Source organism: Jaculus jaculus, chromosome X, assembly GCF_020740685.1.
Source record: "Jaculus jaculus isolate mJacJac1 chromosome X, mJacJac1.mat.Y.cur, whole genome shotgun sequence".
NCBI lineage: Eukaryota > Metazoa > Chordata > Mammalia > Rodentia > Dipodidae > Jaculus > Jaculus jaculus.
The window spans coordinates 8,043,431-8,061,626 of NC_059125.1; the positions used below are offsets into that span (position 1 = coordinate 8,043,431).

An 18,196-nucleotide genomic window follows, 5' to 3' on the forward strand; every position below is an offset into this window, starting at 1 on the left:
CCCTGTGACAGAGGACACTTATTGTTTTCTGACAATAAGACAAATGGTTTCTTGCCCCTAGAAATATTCACACACTCTCAAACATCACAGGACTGGGTAAAGGCACCTCATGGCCTGAACTTTAATCCCACAAGCGTATTTAAAACAGTTTAGGTTTCTCTTCAGATAACTAGGGCCTGGCCTTAATACCAGTCTCATACTCTGAGATAGCACACACCTGTACAAAAACAACCTCATTACCTGGCCCATGATACAACTAAGATGCTCTAAGACAACACATGCATCTCCAATGACACCAGTCTATTGACTTACATGCCATAAGACAGCACAAGTCTCTCCAGAGGTACCTCATCCCCTAATACCACTCACATCCCTGAGACAATATAGGCATCTGTTGAGCGACATCATGCCTAGTGTTTAATACCTCTCCCATTTCCTGGCACTGTGCAGACTCATCTGGACTGAGGCGCTCTATTGTGTTGCTTAAGACCACTCACATATTCAGGGAAGACACAGACCTTTTCTGAGAACCCCTCATGGCCTGGCCTTTAGTACCACTGTCATGTCCTGAAACAGCAAAGAACTCTCCTGAGACTCATCACATCATGGCATGCAATACCTCTCACATGTCCTGAGACAGTGTAGATCTGCCCTGAGACACCTCATGGAATGTGTACTGATAGCATTCAAATTCCCTGACACAGCTCAGATCTGTCCTACATAGTCTGTATTACCACATACTGGACCTGAGAAAGTGAAGTCCTGTCCTGCAACACGACACTTCCTAACCTATAGGGTCTCATACATACTCCAAGACACAACAGCCTGCGCTGAGACATTTGCTACCAGACCTGTAATACCAATCGTATGTCCTGAGACATTTAAGATTTTTGCTGAAACACAGCCTGGCATAGATTATAATCTTCACATGTCCCTAAGAGAGAGTAGATTTCTCTCCTAAGCCACCTGTGAACCTGGCTTATAATGCAACTCACTTGCGCTGACACAACACAGACGTGTCCTGAGACAACACATTGTCTGCATGTAATATACAAATGTCTGTCCTGACCACTTCATTCAGAGACAAATCGTGGTCTGGTATGTGATGACTCTCACATACCCTGACCCAGCACACTTATTACAACACATATTCCCTGAGACTGTGAAAATGTCTCATGGGACAGCTCATGACATGAACTAAATGACCAAACACAACATCTTAATCTTCTCTCATTTCCTGGCCATAGTGCCACTGAGCTGTGACAGAGACCTCTCTAGAAATACCTCGTTGCATGGCCCATTCTCTGGGAAAGAACAGGAGTGTCCTCAGACATGACAGACCTTTCCTCAGATGAGATTCCTACTCTCTGATACCAGACAAACACCATGAGATAGCAGACCTGAAAGAGCAGAGAACTTACTACCAAAGAACCTGCAAGCCTGTCTTGAGTCATCGCATGGACTCACCTGATTTATTCTTCACATTCCATAAGACAGCATAGGCCTGCACTGGGATACCTCATAGACTTGACTCTATTACCACTATCATAATCCAGTACAGCATAAGCTAGTCCTGAGACCCCTCCTGACATGACCTGTTATAAAACTCATAAGGTCGGGCTGGAGAGATGGCTTAGTGATTAAGTGCTTGCCTGTGAAGCCTCAGAACCCTGGATCCAGGTTGGATTCCCCAGAACCTACGTTAGCGAGATGCTCAAGTGGGCCCATGTAACTGGAGTTCATTTGCAGTGGCTGTAGGCCCTGGCATGGCCATTCTCTGTCTCTGTCTCTGTCTCTGTCTCTGTCTCTGCCTGTCTCTCTCTCGCGCTCTCGCTCTCAGATACAAACAAAACAAAACCTCATAGGGTAGTCTAGAGGCAAACCATGATTTGGCATGATGCCTCTCAAATACCTTGATACAGCACAAACCTATCATGGTCACGTCCCTATTTGGAAGGTTTTGTTTAGTTCCCAAGAGAATCACTTGACAGACTGAGAATAAGCCTTTAAGTACCAAACAATGTAAGTGATTGGTCTTGTATCTTATTTCAACTGGCCTTATTTCAGATGGTGATGGAAACATTGGCTGAATGTTTCACCTTAATTGCTGAGAAACCTAACTTACCTTGTGAGGTATCAGTGACTGAGGTTGGGAACCATTATTATGGCCCTGCTTACTTCATTTGACAGAAGCTGCAGAGTTCATACATTCACATCAGTGGTGTAGCTAGAGAAGAATTCATTTGAGATGGCACAAGTATCTTCAGAAATTCAAGATGTTTATCCTAAAGATGGATCCTAAATGTGGATCTGCTGGTTCAGAAGCCTCAGAGATCTAGTAGTAAGTGACAAATTTAAATCTATTTGGTGGGATGAGGAAGGAACTTCTATTGTGATTAATGAAGACCTTAACAAGAAGGAAGTTTTAGAAAGATAGGCACCTTTCAGAGTATTGAAAACCAATAGTATGAAAAGCTTGGTTCAACAGCTTAATCTTTATGGATTTAGTAAAGTGCAGCAGAATTTTCAATGATCTGCTTCTCTGGCAGACTTCTTGACAGAAGAAAAAGTAGTCTCAGCTAATTTAACCAAGGTGATCATTTTTTCACATACTATTTCAGTAGAAGTGCATGCATTTACTTTTTAAACACAAGCCTATTTTAACAGATGCAGCACTTTCATCTTGAAAAGTACATGAAAATTTAATATGAGATTAGTATGTTATTTTTCAAATACATAAGAACCTCTTGAGCATTTGTCATCTAGTGTTTTACATACTTAAAAAACTTAGGTAAATAACTTTCTCTTTTAGTTTTAGTTGCAGTTCTATCACAATCAAAATTTCATACAATGCCATCCATATTTGTTATTGAGAATGAAGAGTTGGGGTTATGCTTCTTGAGGGCTGGAAAGATGGCGTAGTGGTTAAGCGCTTGCCTGTGAAGCCTAAGGACCCCGGTTCGAGGCTCGGTTCCCCAGGTCCCACGTTAGCCAGATGCACAAGGGGGCGCATGTGTCTGGAGTTCGTTTGCAGAGGCTGGAAGCCCTGGTGCACCCATTCTCTCTCTCTCTCTCCCTCTACCTGTCTTTCTCTCTGTGTCTGTCGCTCTCAAATAAATAAATAAAAATTAAAAAAAAAATGCTTCTTGAAGCTGGGCATGATGGTGCATGCCTTTAATCCTAGAATTCGGGAGACACAGGAAGGAGGATCGCCATGAGATCAAGGTCAGCCTGAGACTACATAGTGATTTCCAGGTAAGCCAACACTAGAGTGAGACCCTACCTTGAAAAACAAACAAACAAAAAAATGCTTCTACAGGGCTGTAGGGATTGCTTAATGGTTAAGGTGTTTGCCTATTAAGCCAAAGAACCCAAGTTCAATTCCCTAGGACCCATGTGAGCCAGATGCACAAGGTGGCACATGCTTCTGGAGTTCATTTGCAATGGCTGAAGGCTCTGGTGCTCTTTCTCTCTCTCTCTCCCTCTCTCATAAATAAAAATATTTGGGACTACATGTAAAAATCACCCAATCAGAGGGTGATTTTTTTTTTTTGTCCTCTCTCCTCAGGTTTAGTTAAGCCATCAGAACAAATACCACCAGATCAACAGTTGGTTTTAACTCATTTCTCCACTTTTTATATGCACTGCCAGTACAGTTATTATCAAGCAAATGGCAACATTGTGAATCTCATTTGCACTTCTACTTCTCAGTTCCAAATCATACCTCCCCTCCAGAATATTCATTTTGAACTGCCTTGTATTTTTCTAACTGGACATCCTAATTTCCCTGCCAACCAACCTCTTTATTCTATCCTGCTACCAGAAGAGCACCTATGGTTCCCCACATCCACTGTGACTAATAAATCAACTTCCTCACAGTGAACATCCACTTATCAATCATCTTCAATATTCCAACATCATCCCAAGGACAAATGAACTGTCACAGGAACAAATAATTTTGCAGAATGTCATAGATTTAACTTCATGTTAATAAATACTTGAGAAATAATTCTCTTATTTGAAAAATAAAACTACATGTTCACCTGTATGGGTTCTTATTCTGTCGTTTTGAAGATCAAGAGTAACATGAAATGAGAGAGGAGAATGGGGGAAAGAAAGAGATTAGTGGAACGTGGAAAGAGCTTGGGTACAAAGGATACAGTTAAGGGAGCTGAATAAGGCATATGCTATACTTGAAAGAAATTGTGTTGGTGAGCCCGTCACTATGTATAATGAATACATGTCAGAAAAGAATAGAATCATATTATACTTCAGTGGCAGGGTAGTATAGTATTCATCGATTAGTATATAGTATTTGACAGAAATGTTGGCAGGCCTTGTTTGATGTCGACATACCCAGCAAACATCTCGAGGACTAGACAATAGGGTGGGTGGAGAGGGAGGGGAGGGGAGGGGAGACACAAATCTAGCCCCAAATGGCAGCTGTACCATAAAATTCTACATCCTAAAAGGCAGACCAAATGGTTCAAACTTCACCAGGCCCTTAGAAGGAACACCTGAGCCACATGGCACTGGAGAGGGTACGATGAAGACTGACCTTAATCATCTACAGCTTCTCTCTCTAACATACTGCATGGAAGACAGTACAAAGAACTAACAAAACAAAAATAAGAAGAAACATCTAAGCCAGGCACTGAGGCACACACCTTTAATCCCAGCACTTGGGAAGCAGAGGTAGGAGAATCGCCATGAGTTCAAGGCCATCCTGAGACTACATAGTGAATTCAGGTCAGCCTGAGCTAGTGTGAGACCCTACCTTGAAAAAAAAATGAAAGAAACACTTGCACAGACTGTTAATCTGAGCCTACTTGACATTATACCATGTTTCCTCTATAACGCACATCCCTTCCCTCTCTTCTCTGCCTTATAATTAACTATGGTAAAGTCTGCCACTCAGGGCAGTAAACTTTGCTTAGCAAGGGCAACATAACCAATAAAAATATGGGTATCACCATATATTGAAGACAAAGACAACATGGTGTATGTAAGACAATGCCCCACTAGGTTTGGGGCACAGGCTTTGAAATAACTCCACTAAGTTTGTGTCAACACCTTAGCAATCCCATTTCTCTGGCACCTGCAACATTCTGGTACATTGACCAGGACCAGTGATAGTGTTTTGACCTCCACTGCTACTTTGGTGCCAGACCTCTTGGAGCACAAGGACAAGTGAGTTGCCTGGAGCCAAGAGATCAGTTTATTAATAGGAGATTGACCATCCTGTTGTACTGGGACATAGATCCTAAAAGTGCAATAGAACCCAGGACAGGGGCATCAGAATGAAGTGTATGTTGGCACAATTTGGTTCTGGTCAGTCTGCCCTGAAGGCAGAAGGAAAGCTTGATCGCTTGATCACTGTCCTCTAGACCCCCAGAGTTGCCTGAATAATCTTATGTGAAAGAGGTGAAACACCACTCTGTAGTGACCCCTGAGAATTGGGTGATGGAATGGAGACATTGTGTGGATGTGAATGAATGAGACAGTTCAATTGAGAACCGAAGCAACTGTCACCCCTTCCTTTTCACTCCCATCTCCTGTTTGATTGTTGTCCTCTAAAGGAGGAAATGGTGGTAAACAGAGTAAATGTACACCCCTATAATGTTTGGTGAAAATGGGATAGTCAGGTGATTATGAGAAAGGGCATGTAATTTGTGGTTTTGTCTATGATCATATTGCCCAAGACTAAATGCTCTTCTAAGCTCATGACAGAGGCAAAGGACAGGCAGCCACAATCACTTGAGGGAGTGTGAGCAAAGCTAGCTGCCTGACATCTTCATGCCCCGCTCTGACACTTTGATTCTGGGCCAGTTCTTAGTACACCAGTGCAAATAGCCTCTTTCAGACTTTTTCATAGAAAATAAAACAGTAGCATAACAATAGAACTTTAGACATTTAAGACTATTTAAATCTAAAAATATAAATGCTGAAGCAGTATAGATTCAATTTCTTTCTAGAAAGAGCAAAAAAATAAATGGTTTCAGGTTTATTCAGGTAAAAACCTGTCATCTTGATGTGTCACAAGGTCAGAAATACATGTGCAATTCTGATTCAGTTGTGTCACCTAAAAGACCATTCATATATGCAAAGAAAACACACACCTTTTCTGAGACCCCTCATGGCCTGGGTTTACTACCACGTTCATGCCCTGAGATAGCAAAGGACTCTCCTGAGACCCATCACGTCATGGCATGTAATACCTCTAACATGTTCTGAGACTGTAGACCTGCTGGGAGTCACCTCTTGGTATTTCTAGTCATAAGACTCCCATTCCCTGACACAGTTCAGAGCTGTCTTTCATAGCATGTACTACCAAACATCCACCCTAAGATAGCAGAGGCCTGTCCTGTAGCATATCACTTCCTAAACAGTAGTGCCACTCTATATACCCCAAGACATAATAACATCCTGTGCTAAGACACATCCTATCTTGACCTGTAAAAACAAGCACATGGCCTGAGACATTGAAGATTTGGACTCAGACACAGCCTGCCTATTCTATAATATCATATAAACACCATGACATAGCAGATTTACAAAAGCAGGGAAATTAAGACTGGAGAACCTGCAGACCTGCCCTGAGTCACCTCATAGACTGGCCTATTTATTCTTCATATGCCATAAAACTGCATAAGCCTGCACTGGGATACTAATGGACTTGACTCTATTCCACTATGAGAACCCACAGTAGAGCATAGGCTATTCCTGAGACTATAACATATCTTTGTTATAAAACTCATAGTGTAGTCTAGAGACAGACCATGACCTGGCATGAGGCTGTTCAAATACCTTGATATGGCACAAACACCTCATGGTCAGGCCCATTTTTCAACTCAGATGACCTGAGACAGCACACACTTGTACTGAGAATCTACCATCATGACATGTGCTATTACTTAGCTAAAACAACTAGGCTTCTCTTGAAATACCTCATGTCTTGGCCTATTGCACTGTTACCATGCCCTCAGATACCTCTTTGCCTGGACTGTAATAAGACTGACCAGACCTGGGATAGGGAAGACTTGTACTGAGACACTTCAGGTCCTGAGTTTTAGTACAATTCACAGGACCTGAGACATTACAGGCATTACCAGAGACCCCCTCAAAGGCCTAGCCAATAATTCTTCTCCCAAGGTTTGAGACAACGACGTCTTATTAGAAGACACCTCAGTAGCTTTCCTTTCACACCACTCACCTGTCTTGAGGTAGTATGGACAACACTGTTCTCTCTTCAAATAACTCATGAGTTGTCCTGATATAAGAGGTCTGCACTGAGAAATTGAGACATGTAAATACAAATCTAGGCTGCCTGAAGGCATATGATTGATATACAAACAGGACTATGAAATGGCTTAAATTAGATCTGTGCTAATCCAGGACATACAAGTTTCATCACAGGCCAGGCAATAATGTATCACAGCAGAGACCTCTCCTCCCTTAGATACATAAGTATTAATTCAGGCTATTCAAGACGTATCCTAGGAGAGAAAATTATTGTTTGTGTGTGAATAGCCAAACCACAAGTTGCCTCAGGAGAAGATTGTGCTCACTCATATCATAGGATTGGTATTACATGTCAGGATATGAGGTTATTTAGGATTGGCCTGTATTGCCTCAGACCATGAGAGTGATATTAGTGTCCTACCTACTATGGGGTGTATCCATAAGGGCATGTGCCAGCCTTAGGTACCAATCATATGCCATTACACTGTCTAGTCCACCACGTGCCCAGAAATACATCATGGCCTGGGATTTAATACCACTCAATACGAGTCAGCAAGGAACTTTCCAGAGATATTTCATCACCTGGCTTATAATAGTACCCACATGCCTAGTTATACCACAGGTCTCCTGAGACACCTAAAAGCTTTTGTAATAACATAACTCATAATAATGTAGCCTTGATGAGCAAGTGTGAGGAACAGAGTTTGGATCTTCAGCACTCTTGTAAATGTCAGCTGGGCCTATCAGTCTTTTTGTTTGTTTGCTTGTTTGTTTTTTAATTTAATTTATTAGTTTTTTTGTCAGCAAATACAGGCAGTTTGGTACCATTGTTTAGGCTCATCCATGACCTACTCCCTCCCAATGGCCCCTCCTTGTTGATGTAAATGGGCCATGCATTGTGGAGTTAGCCCACAGTTATTGGTACGATAAATGTCTCTGTATATCATGACCCAACATGCGGCTCTGACATTCTTTCCGCCCCCTCCTCCACAAAATTTCCCTGAGCCATGTTGGGTTCATCTTGGAATTCATCCTTGCATTTCTTTATGTTTTCACTTAGTGTGGCCAGCTGATTTTTAAGGTCCTCTTTTTTTCACTCTCCCTCAACTCTCTTAGCTCTCTTTGAATTCCTTCCAATGTCTTATCATATTGCTCTAGCTTAGTGATGGTAGCATCCACATGATTATCGGTCCTTTGTTGCTTTCCTGCAAGTTCTAGCAGTAGGTTGGTCAGGGTTGCATTGCTCATAGCTTCCACTTGATGTTCTGATCCTAAAAACTCTTCTATGTTTTGGCTAGATGTAATCTTTGTTGGACTGGGTGATCTATCTGGATTTTCCTACATTTTATTTTTCACGTTATTTCTTTTGCGCTGTGGTCTACCCATGTCAGTGTATGGGCAGGTAGGTGGGTGGACCAGCCTGGGCTCTAGCTCAATGGGAATCCAAGGCAGCCTGGGGCAGTTGCCAAGCAGCCTGGGTTTTTGCTCTCTTGCCAAAGCCACCTATCTACTGCCTGACATGGGCGCCAAAATTGCCTGAATTCTCACCCAGTAATGCACCAAAGCTGCCTGCCTTCGAGCTTGGAGGGGGGCTGAGGTAGCAAGCCCTGAAGCTGCCCAAACTCTGGCTGGGAACACTGGGACCTGCAAACAGTCTGTGTTCTACCGCCTCAGGGGAGTGGGGGATGTGCAGCGACAGACAGTTAGGGGATGGCACCTGGGCTGGTGCTAGTGACTCAGTCTGGGCTTGTGTGGCTCTTGCTGTGGGACTGGGCCCGCTGCACGTGCAATTGTAGTGCAGAGGCAGCTGCAGCAGGCATGGGATCGGGGCACAGTGGAGGCTGGCTGGCGGCGTGTGATCAGATCACAACAGTGGAGGTCCCCGTGGGTGTGCAAATGGAGCACAGTGGTGGAGGTCCCCATGGGTGTGTGATCAGAGCACAGCGCAGTGGGCAGGTGGACAAGCGATCAGAGCACAGCCACTTGGGGCGTGGGGCTCCTTGGCCGTATGGGGGCATAGACTACCCACTGGAGAGGGGATCCACGATTCCCTGTTTTTTCCCACTCTGTGTCCTCCCACTGGCAAGAAGAGCCTGATAACCCTTAATTTCTTGCCTTTCTTTCCCCAGTATTTGTAGTGCAGCTAGGCGGTTGCCATCTTGTGTTTGTTAGTTTTTTAAGGTAGGATATCACTCTGGTCCAGGCTGACCTGGATTCACTATATACTCTCAGGGTGGCCTCGAACTCACGATGATCCTCCCCACTCTGCCTCCAAAGTTCTGAGATTATAGGTGTATGCCACCGCACTTGGCTCTACCAGTCCATTTGTAATCCCAGTGTTGGTAGTGGAGATCAGGGATCCTAGGAAAAGCTGGTTGGCTAGACTACCAAGTAAGTTGTTCCTTTACTTCATGAGTGTCTTTGCTCATCCTGGGGATGAAGGCTTCTTGATCTTCCTCTTTTCCTGCCAAGTGGCAGTCCTCTGTTCAAATTTCCCACCACTGCCCTGGCCAGTGTTTCCATAAGCCAGCTGACCTGTTCTGAGCCCAGTTGGCATGGCGCAAACACCAGGTTAGTAGGGGCTGTGCTCCTTCATGGACTAATGCACCATGGGTGATGCACACCTAGCGAGGGTAAAGGCACCACCATGGATGCAAGGGTGTTGCAGGTGCATGGGGACCTACTGGGGTGGGCCTGGTTAGTGGAAGCATTTGAAAGGGTCTGGAAGTGTGAGGGGTGGTGTCCAGGAGGGGCAGTCTGTTTGCACAAGTACTCTGAATGCTCATGTACACTGCCTACTGCGGTTAAGTCCTCAGGCTTAATGTAGCCCACAAAATCTTTGGCATTCGGAAGACCAGGTTGTAGGGAAGCCATCTTGAAAGTTTGTATTTGCCCTAATGACCTTGGGGAAGAGCCATGCTAGGGAGCAACGCTGATGTGAGCCATCCTAGGGGTCCCAGGCCAGGAGAGGGCAAGCTTGGTAGGAACCAATGCTCATGGGTTCCTGTTTCCTCCGGTGCCACGGGCCTCACCTGCCATGAACAGTGGAGAAAGAGGCATGGCCTCATTTCTTCAGTAAGACACTGTCTAGGGTCCCTAAGGAAGGCCCGAGCAGTCACGCAGGAGCCCAGAGGTGGCACAGGTGGTGCCGCAGGAGGAGGAGAGCAGAGTGGGTAGAATAGTCCCCGAGCTGTGGAAGACCAGCATAGCTCCGGCCTTTCTTCAGTGGGTGATGGCCACCTTGTGACACCCATAAGTTGTGCGGCCCTCAGGATCTTGGTAAGGAGGCAGCTGCAGGCAACCCTGATGGTAGACCTGTCCAGCAAGGGGTGGATGGCAGAGAAGCAGCAGCTGCTTCCCAGGTTGTGCAGGCTCCACTTGTCTCTGGACCCGGTGGACATGCTGCTGGAAGTCCTCTCATGGAGTTGTATCCTTTTTGTGGAGGCCCTGAGCCTATCTATGCAGACATAGAGGGAGTAGAACATTGGCATGAGATATTTGGGGGCATCTCCAGAGCTGTTTGCAAAAGTAACAGGCTTAGAAGTACAACATGGGCAGAGCATCACAACTGGTTTGAGCATACTGGCACAATAGGGACTCATCAATGCCTCAGAAGCCTATAGGGGTTGGTGTAGGTGAAGATATGAATTATTGACAAGGTGGTCTGAGCTGAGCTATTGATGGTACAAGTGAGATTTCTGAGACAAGCCTCATAGGTGTAGTGATGCAAATGAGATAAAGAAACTCATTCAGGGGTGCTGGCTTAACCATACCTTTCACAGCTCTATAACAATGCATTTCCAAACCAGTCAGGAGGCAGTCATAGCACACAGCTCCTTAATCTCACAAGCCCGAAGTCTGGAACCAAAGCTGAGCATGACTGCACAGTGGTTGATAGGGTTCTGTCTGCCTAAGTTCTCCAAGAGTCTGGAGTAGACGGAGTGTCCCAGGGGTCAAGATATAGTCTCCAGGGAGAGTGCTACAATGGAGACTGGTTGGTGGATTTTAAGCAACAGGCTTTGTGCTATGGACCTACACAGATCTCTTAACTTTCTCTAATGGTCACTATTGCTCCCTTTTAGTACTTGGGTGACTGAAGACCCTGATCTCTTGATAAGCCCCATCAACAACTTCCTTGACATGCTTTCTGTGGTGAAGAGGCTCATTCAGTGCTTGGAGTTGGTGGCTGTTGCACAACGAGGATAAAGAGTTGGGGCCTGAATCCTAACAAGACATGACAGAGGAATTTCATGTGTCACTTTTTCATAAAAGTTTATTCTTTTGCCATGTATCATTCTCTTTGTTGGCCAGTTGTCCTTTGCTCATGTAATGTGTGTTTAATTGTTTGACATTACTGGTTTTTATTGACTTTATTTTCAGCTGTGGCAGAAACACCCAAGTTATTTATCTTATTCTTCATGCTAGAGTACAATTTCAGGAATTCAGATGGTTTCATAGTACAAGGTAGTTAGTTGAAAGACACCTTAGGTAATGGTAGAAAAGTAAAATAATTCCAATCATTCAGCAATAAATGCAGTTGATGTTTTAATTTTTTAAAATTTTATTTTACATATAGTATCAGGTTATATCATTCATACCCTTGCCATTGCTCCTGCTACTTTTTTGGGGGGGGTCGTAGCGTCCCTGATTGTGTTGTGGTATTCACTCTGGGGTCATGAGGGCCTCAGTCTGGCCATGTGGGGTAGTGGGCAGACTGTGTCTCAGGGTATTCTTACCTATTATATGACTTACAATCTTTCCTCCCTCTCTTCCACAACATTCCCTGAGCCATGGCAGGCCTGTTGTCAGTCTGATCTACTGTTGAATGCTCTGTATCCTCTGAATTTCTGCTTTCATAGGTTTGACTGATCACTGTGTCTGTCACCATCACCCTGGAGCTGGTTGTTAGGCTATCAGTAAGAGCAGTATTCATGTCACAGCTTCCTTTGAAATTGCTCCTGTAGAGAGGTGGCATGTGTGCTGGTGGGGTGTTAGCAGTCTTCTTGATTCTCTGTTTTTTTTCTGCCATCTCTATTATAAAAATGTTTTTCAAACTAGTGAGAACAGCTTTGGATAAAGGGGAAATGCAAAGGTGTTTGAGAGACTTCTGATATGCAAGCCAGCTCTTCTATGGAGAGCAGTGGGGGCTTCTCTCAGAAGTTTGAGTTTCCTAATTCTGAGATTCTGACATGATTTCTAGTACCAACCAGATAGGAGTTCTCTCCCACTTAGCAGGCCTCATGTCCAATCAGACAACAGTTGGTCACCCATAGAGGCTGGGTGCCACTACTGCACAAGTGTGTGCTTGTCTAGCTGGTTGATTTTTGTAGTCTTCAGGATCCCATGCTTATCTGTGTTGTTGGTGACCGATGTCTTCCAGTGGCTCCTACAGGGCTTTCCAGCACTATGAGGGCTAGCCCGGAAGCTAGGAAGAAGCTAGTTGCCCTTTCTGTTCCAGCATGGTATTCCAATGTCCTTTGACTGTCACCTGTGGTGACTTTAGTAATAGGGTCATAACCTTTTAGCCCTGACAAGTAATCCAGTGTTTCTGGCAATGGCGTACAGTGTTTTGGGGACCCAATGGGTCTCCCTGGCCAACTAGCTGATATTTTTGAAGAAAGAAAAAATTGACACTGCTATATAACACAGGTTTAGAGTGCTTAACTAGCACACAGGAGACTCAGTGTTCAATCCCTACCACCACCAAAGTTCTTTGCTTATTTAGTTGTGTACATATATTTTGTACAACAGCTAAATAAATTTGTTAAGATAAGCATTACATTTTTTCTGAAGACTTTTTAACAAACCCTTGCTAAACCTCTTCCAGGAATGTGCATTATGCCCAAATTATTGCAGTTACCTGCTCATTGCTTGGACAAAGCACCCAGCCAGAAGCAGTATGTGGCAATAAAAGGATTTATTTCACCTTACACTTAAAGGGACATGTCTCCTTTAGGGGGAAGGCATGGCAGAAACCTGCTTTCAATAATACCTTGCCAATTTCCTTCTATTTGGCACACTATGATCAAAGTAGCCCAGGAATTAATGCCAACATTCGAGTTCTATGGAAGAAGTTTCAGCTTGTGCACTATTAGCAAACTCATCCACTATCTGGGGAGTCGGGAGAGATGAGGTTTGAGCCAGCCTTAACTATGCTGGTCTAGAACTAACCATGTATCCCAGGCTTCAAACTCCTAGCAAGAGCCTGATGTGGTGGAGCACACCTTTAATCCCAGCACTGAGCTAAGATATATGAGTTTCAAGACTATCCTGGGGCTCAAATCATACCAAAAATGGTCTAGGAATAAACTCATTGGCTAAAGGCACTTGTTTGCAAAGGCTCTGAGCCCAGGTCCAATTCTCCAGCGCCCACAGAAAGCCAGACACAAAAGTAGTGCAAGCATCTGCCATTCATTTGCAGCAATAGGAGATCCTAGCAAAACTAAATGGGAATCACAGGGTCTCCTGCCACTGCACACAAACTCCAGATTCATGTACCGCTTTATATCTGGCTTTGCATTGGTACTGGGGAATTGAAACCAGGTCCTCAGGCTTTGCAAGCAGATGCCTTTAACAATTGAGCAACCTCTCCACTCCAACCAGACTTCCCTGATTTGCATTGCAATTTACACCCAAGTTAATTTTTACACATCAGTTTCCTCCAGGTTGAAACATATCATCCTGGAGTGTGGCTTCTTGGGAAATTCTGAACTGGAATATGGAATCATTAGGAAGGTCAAAAGCTCTCTGAAAGGCCCAGGAAGTCAACACCTCCAAGTCTCAGGAAGCTCCTGAAACCAACAAGATTAACAAAGCCCTTCCTCAAGAGTCTATACAAAAAGTAAAGACTGTCTGCAGACTCCAAGCAGCTGAGCTTCCTGCCACTCCAGGGAGTCAGCTTCAATGAATCCCACCCTGTTGGGGTAGGCTTTGGGGTGATGCAGTTTCCTTCTAGTCATTCATCTTACTGAATAAACTCACTAGACTTGGATGAAAAGAAAAACTAAAAAGTGTCTTTGGCCACATGGGCATCCCAATTCTATAAGCAGGATACTACTTAGTTTGAATAGTCCTTTGTGTGTGGGGGGGAGGGTGTCAAATCCTGTTTAACTATATACCCTATTCATGAATAGTTCCCAGTCACACCACACACACACACACACACACACACACACACACACACACACACACTCCTCTCTATGCTACTGAAAACTTATTCCTCAACTTTGAACATGCTTAGTACCTCAGTCCAGCAAATATTAGTCCTGGAAGCATCAGTCTCCCCACTTATATCATGGTAGCAACCATGGGATGATGGAAGCTAGACACACCTAAGTATATTTGTATTCTCATGAACAGGGATCTAAATGTATTGCTCATTGGAAACAAGATTTAAATTCAGAATTTTATGATTCCATCTAAATTAGTAAAAACAAGACAGGAGACAGATGGTTTCAAAAAGAGCAACAAAAGAACCCCACAGAAATTTTATACACAGAGAAAAATGAACATATGTTGAGGATTTTTATTTTACTCACCAGTGGGAGAAGTAGACAGACACTACAATTGAATCAAAAGAGAAAAGAGAAAAATTCATATGAAGCAAAGGAGTTGAATTGGAAATAGTGAAAAGAATGAGATGAATGTCTGTTGAACAAGGCATATGATGTTTGCAGTTTAGAATTGTAAAGTAGCTCATAGAGAATGAGCAACACTAGATTAAGACTGCCTGCAAACATATGCACGAGCCGGCATGTTAAGTTGAACTGCAATGTGGGGCAAGCCCCCTGTCCTGCAGGAGAAGAACGACCACCAGACGAAGATCCTTCTTGATCACACTTTATTGGAGAGCCTCTTGGTTAACAGGAAAGCTGATGGCGAGGGGCGCAGGAGTGTAGCTGCTTTTATAGGGCAGAATACTACGGGGCGCCTGCTGATTGGCTGCCATAGGCTAACCCTCCCTCAGGAGCCACGGGATAGGCTCAGGACAAGGTGCGTCAAGCGCATGCGCAACCTCAAGTGAAGTTGGCGCCAAGGCGCTGCCTGAATAAGGAAGTGTTTACCTCAAGACTGGCAGGAAGCCAGCACCATCTTGTAATGGCGTTTGCATTAGCTCCCTACAGCAATGCTTTTTCACCCTATTGGTCATGTGAAGCTAGAGAGACAGAGCTAAAGCTGTCTTTTATGGGTCAGGGCCTCAGGTAGCCAAGGCTAGCTTTCAACTCCCTGTGTTGCTGAGGATGATCTGGAGTTTCCTATGTTCCTTCCTCCACCTGTCAAGTATTGGCATTACAGAGATGTGCCAGCATAGTACATTGACCTGAATTCCTTCAAAGAAAACCTAATCAAGAATTACTCTCAAGCCAAGCATGGTGGGTCACACATTTAATACAAGAGCTCAGGAGGCAGAAATAAGAAGATGGCCAGGAGTCTGATGCCATCCTGAGACTATATAGTGAATTTCAGGTCAGCCTGAGCTAGAAAGAGACCCTACCTCCAAAACCAAAATAAATAAATAAATACATAAATGAAGAATCACTCTTGAGCTGGAGAGATTTCTTAGCAGGTCAGGTGCTTGCCTTTCAAAGCCTAAGGACCCAGGTTCAAATCTCCAGAACCCAAGGAAGCCATATGCACATAGTAACACATGCATCCAGAGTTCATTTGCAGTGGCTGGAGGTCCTGGGGTTCTATCTCTCTGTCTCTTTCTCATAAGTAAATAAAAACTTAAAATAAGGATTACTCTTGGGATAGAGATATGGCTTAGTGGTTAAGGTGCTTGCTTGCAAAACAAAAAGACACAGGTTCGAATCCCCAGTGTCAACATAAAGCCAGATGCATAGGATGGCAATGCATTTGGAGTTCCTTTGCAGTGGCTGGAGGCCCTAGCATGCTCATTCTCTCCCTCCCTCCCTCCCAGCCCCCTCTCTCTAATAAATAAATAAAATGTTTTAAAAAGGAATTGTTCTCAAATGGTTCTAATCCTCCTACATAGCAAATATATACATGATGTTATATGGATATATGATAGTGTAAGTTTATATGGATATATGATAGTGTAAGTTTTTAATGATGGTTCACATATTTTTCCTGTGTTTCCCTTCCTTTTGGTCTAGTGGCAGGAGTTCTGGGAGAGAACACACTAGGTAAGTCTGCATCCTTGTCTTTTCATCTCAGACACCAGCATTTACTTACAGAGCACACATGAGGGATTACTGATGGGATCATGGGTGGCCCCAATACCATTTTATCATGACAAAGCCCCACCCCATCATGAATGGTATCCTCATGAATGCTACATCATGGTTACCTACTTTCATGTAACCATATCCTCACCGTATATGCGAACACCCAAAACAACATGTACAGCTGGGAAGGGGGCAGAAGGAAGCAGTGGTTGCAATCTTATAAGAGTCCTGTGACTCTTCTTTCCTCCATTCATTAGGCTGTGTCCGTAGCACCACTGATATTACCAGAGACCTGGCTATCAGTGTAAGGTTCTGCTCCAATGTTTTATGGATACTGGGCCTAGGCAACCACTACTCCAAGATAGGTATCATGAAATATGCCCTGAAGAAAAAAATGCCATACATTGGCCAGCTAAGGCAAGTGACAATCCCTAAAGAACAACTTCAGAGAGTTCAATACCTTCTCTAACTACAACTATCCCTCTCCTGGGTGTATGCAGAAGGACTGTCAGCACAGAACAGCGATACATGCTCATACAAAAGGACTATGTCAGCACACCAACAGAGATACATGCTGGAGCTTTAGTCTATCCCTCTCCTGGGTGTATGCAGAAGGACTATGTCAGCACAGAACAGATACATGCTGGGGCTTAGGTCTATCCCTCTCCCTGGTGTATACGGAAAAACTACATCAGCACACCACAGAGATACATGCTGGAGCTTAGGTCTGTCCATCTCCTGGGGGTATACAGAAAGAATATGTCAGCAAACCACAGAGGTACATGCATGAGCTTAGGTCTATCCCTCTACCTGGTATATATAGAAGAACTACATCAGCAGAACACAGAAATACATGCTGGTGCTTAGGTTGACCCTCTTCTAGGTGTATACGGAAGGACTATGTCAGCACACCACAGTGATACAGACTGGAGCTTGGGTCTATCCCTCTCCTGGCTGTATACAGAAGACTATGTCAGCACACCACAGAGACACATGGTGGAGCTATCTGAAGGAAGAGGTATCCTGTGTGGTACTTTTATTATTATTTTTTTTTACATGTCTTAGAGCATTTAGCTAAAGCTATAGTATTTACTTGCTGCATTCAAGAGTGAATATTTTTGGTGACCTACTGTGAATTCCTAAGTGGAACCTCTTTCCTTTTTGAATCAAGGCAAAACAAAACAGTGTGTGTGTGTGTGTGTGTGTGTGTGTGTGTGTGTTCCCCTTTTGGTTAGTTTGGATGCATTTGTGGTCCGGATGCCACATCTGGAAACTGTTGCATTTAGCTCCCTTTACAAACAAAAAAATAATTCTAATTTAAATTTGTCTTTTATAGACATATATATGTACTTAAACTGAAAACTGTTCTAAAATTCAGTATTCATTGTTGGGGAAAAACAGATTTGTCTAATTTGTTCCTTGAAACAAAAGGTTTGATGAGGGCTGGAGAAATGGCTTAGCGGTTAAGGTGCTTGCCTGTGAAGGCTAAGGACCCAGGTTCGATTCTCCAGGTCCCAGGTAAGACAGATGCACATGGTGGGACATGCATCTGGAGTTCATTTGCAGTGGTTAGAGACCTTGGTGTGCCCATTCATTCTCTCTCTCTCATAAATAAAAAAAATAAAAAATAAAAAGAAGCCGGGTATGGTGGTGCACGCCTTTAATCCCAGAACTTGCAAGGTAGAGGTAGGAGGTTCATGGTGAGATCAAAGTAACCATAAGACTACACATTGAACTCCAGGTCAGCCTGGGCTAGAGCAAGACCA

At 43.9% G+C, this 18,196-nt stretch overlaps 1 pseudogene; it reads left to right on the forward strand.

The window, feature by feature from the left end:
• The first annotated feature begins 2,302 nt into the window (after positions 1-2,302).
• LOC101616465 lies at positions 2,303-11,448 on the forward strand (annotated as a pseudogene).
• The last annotated feature ends 6,748 nt before the right edge of the window (positions 11,449-18,196 follow it).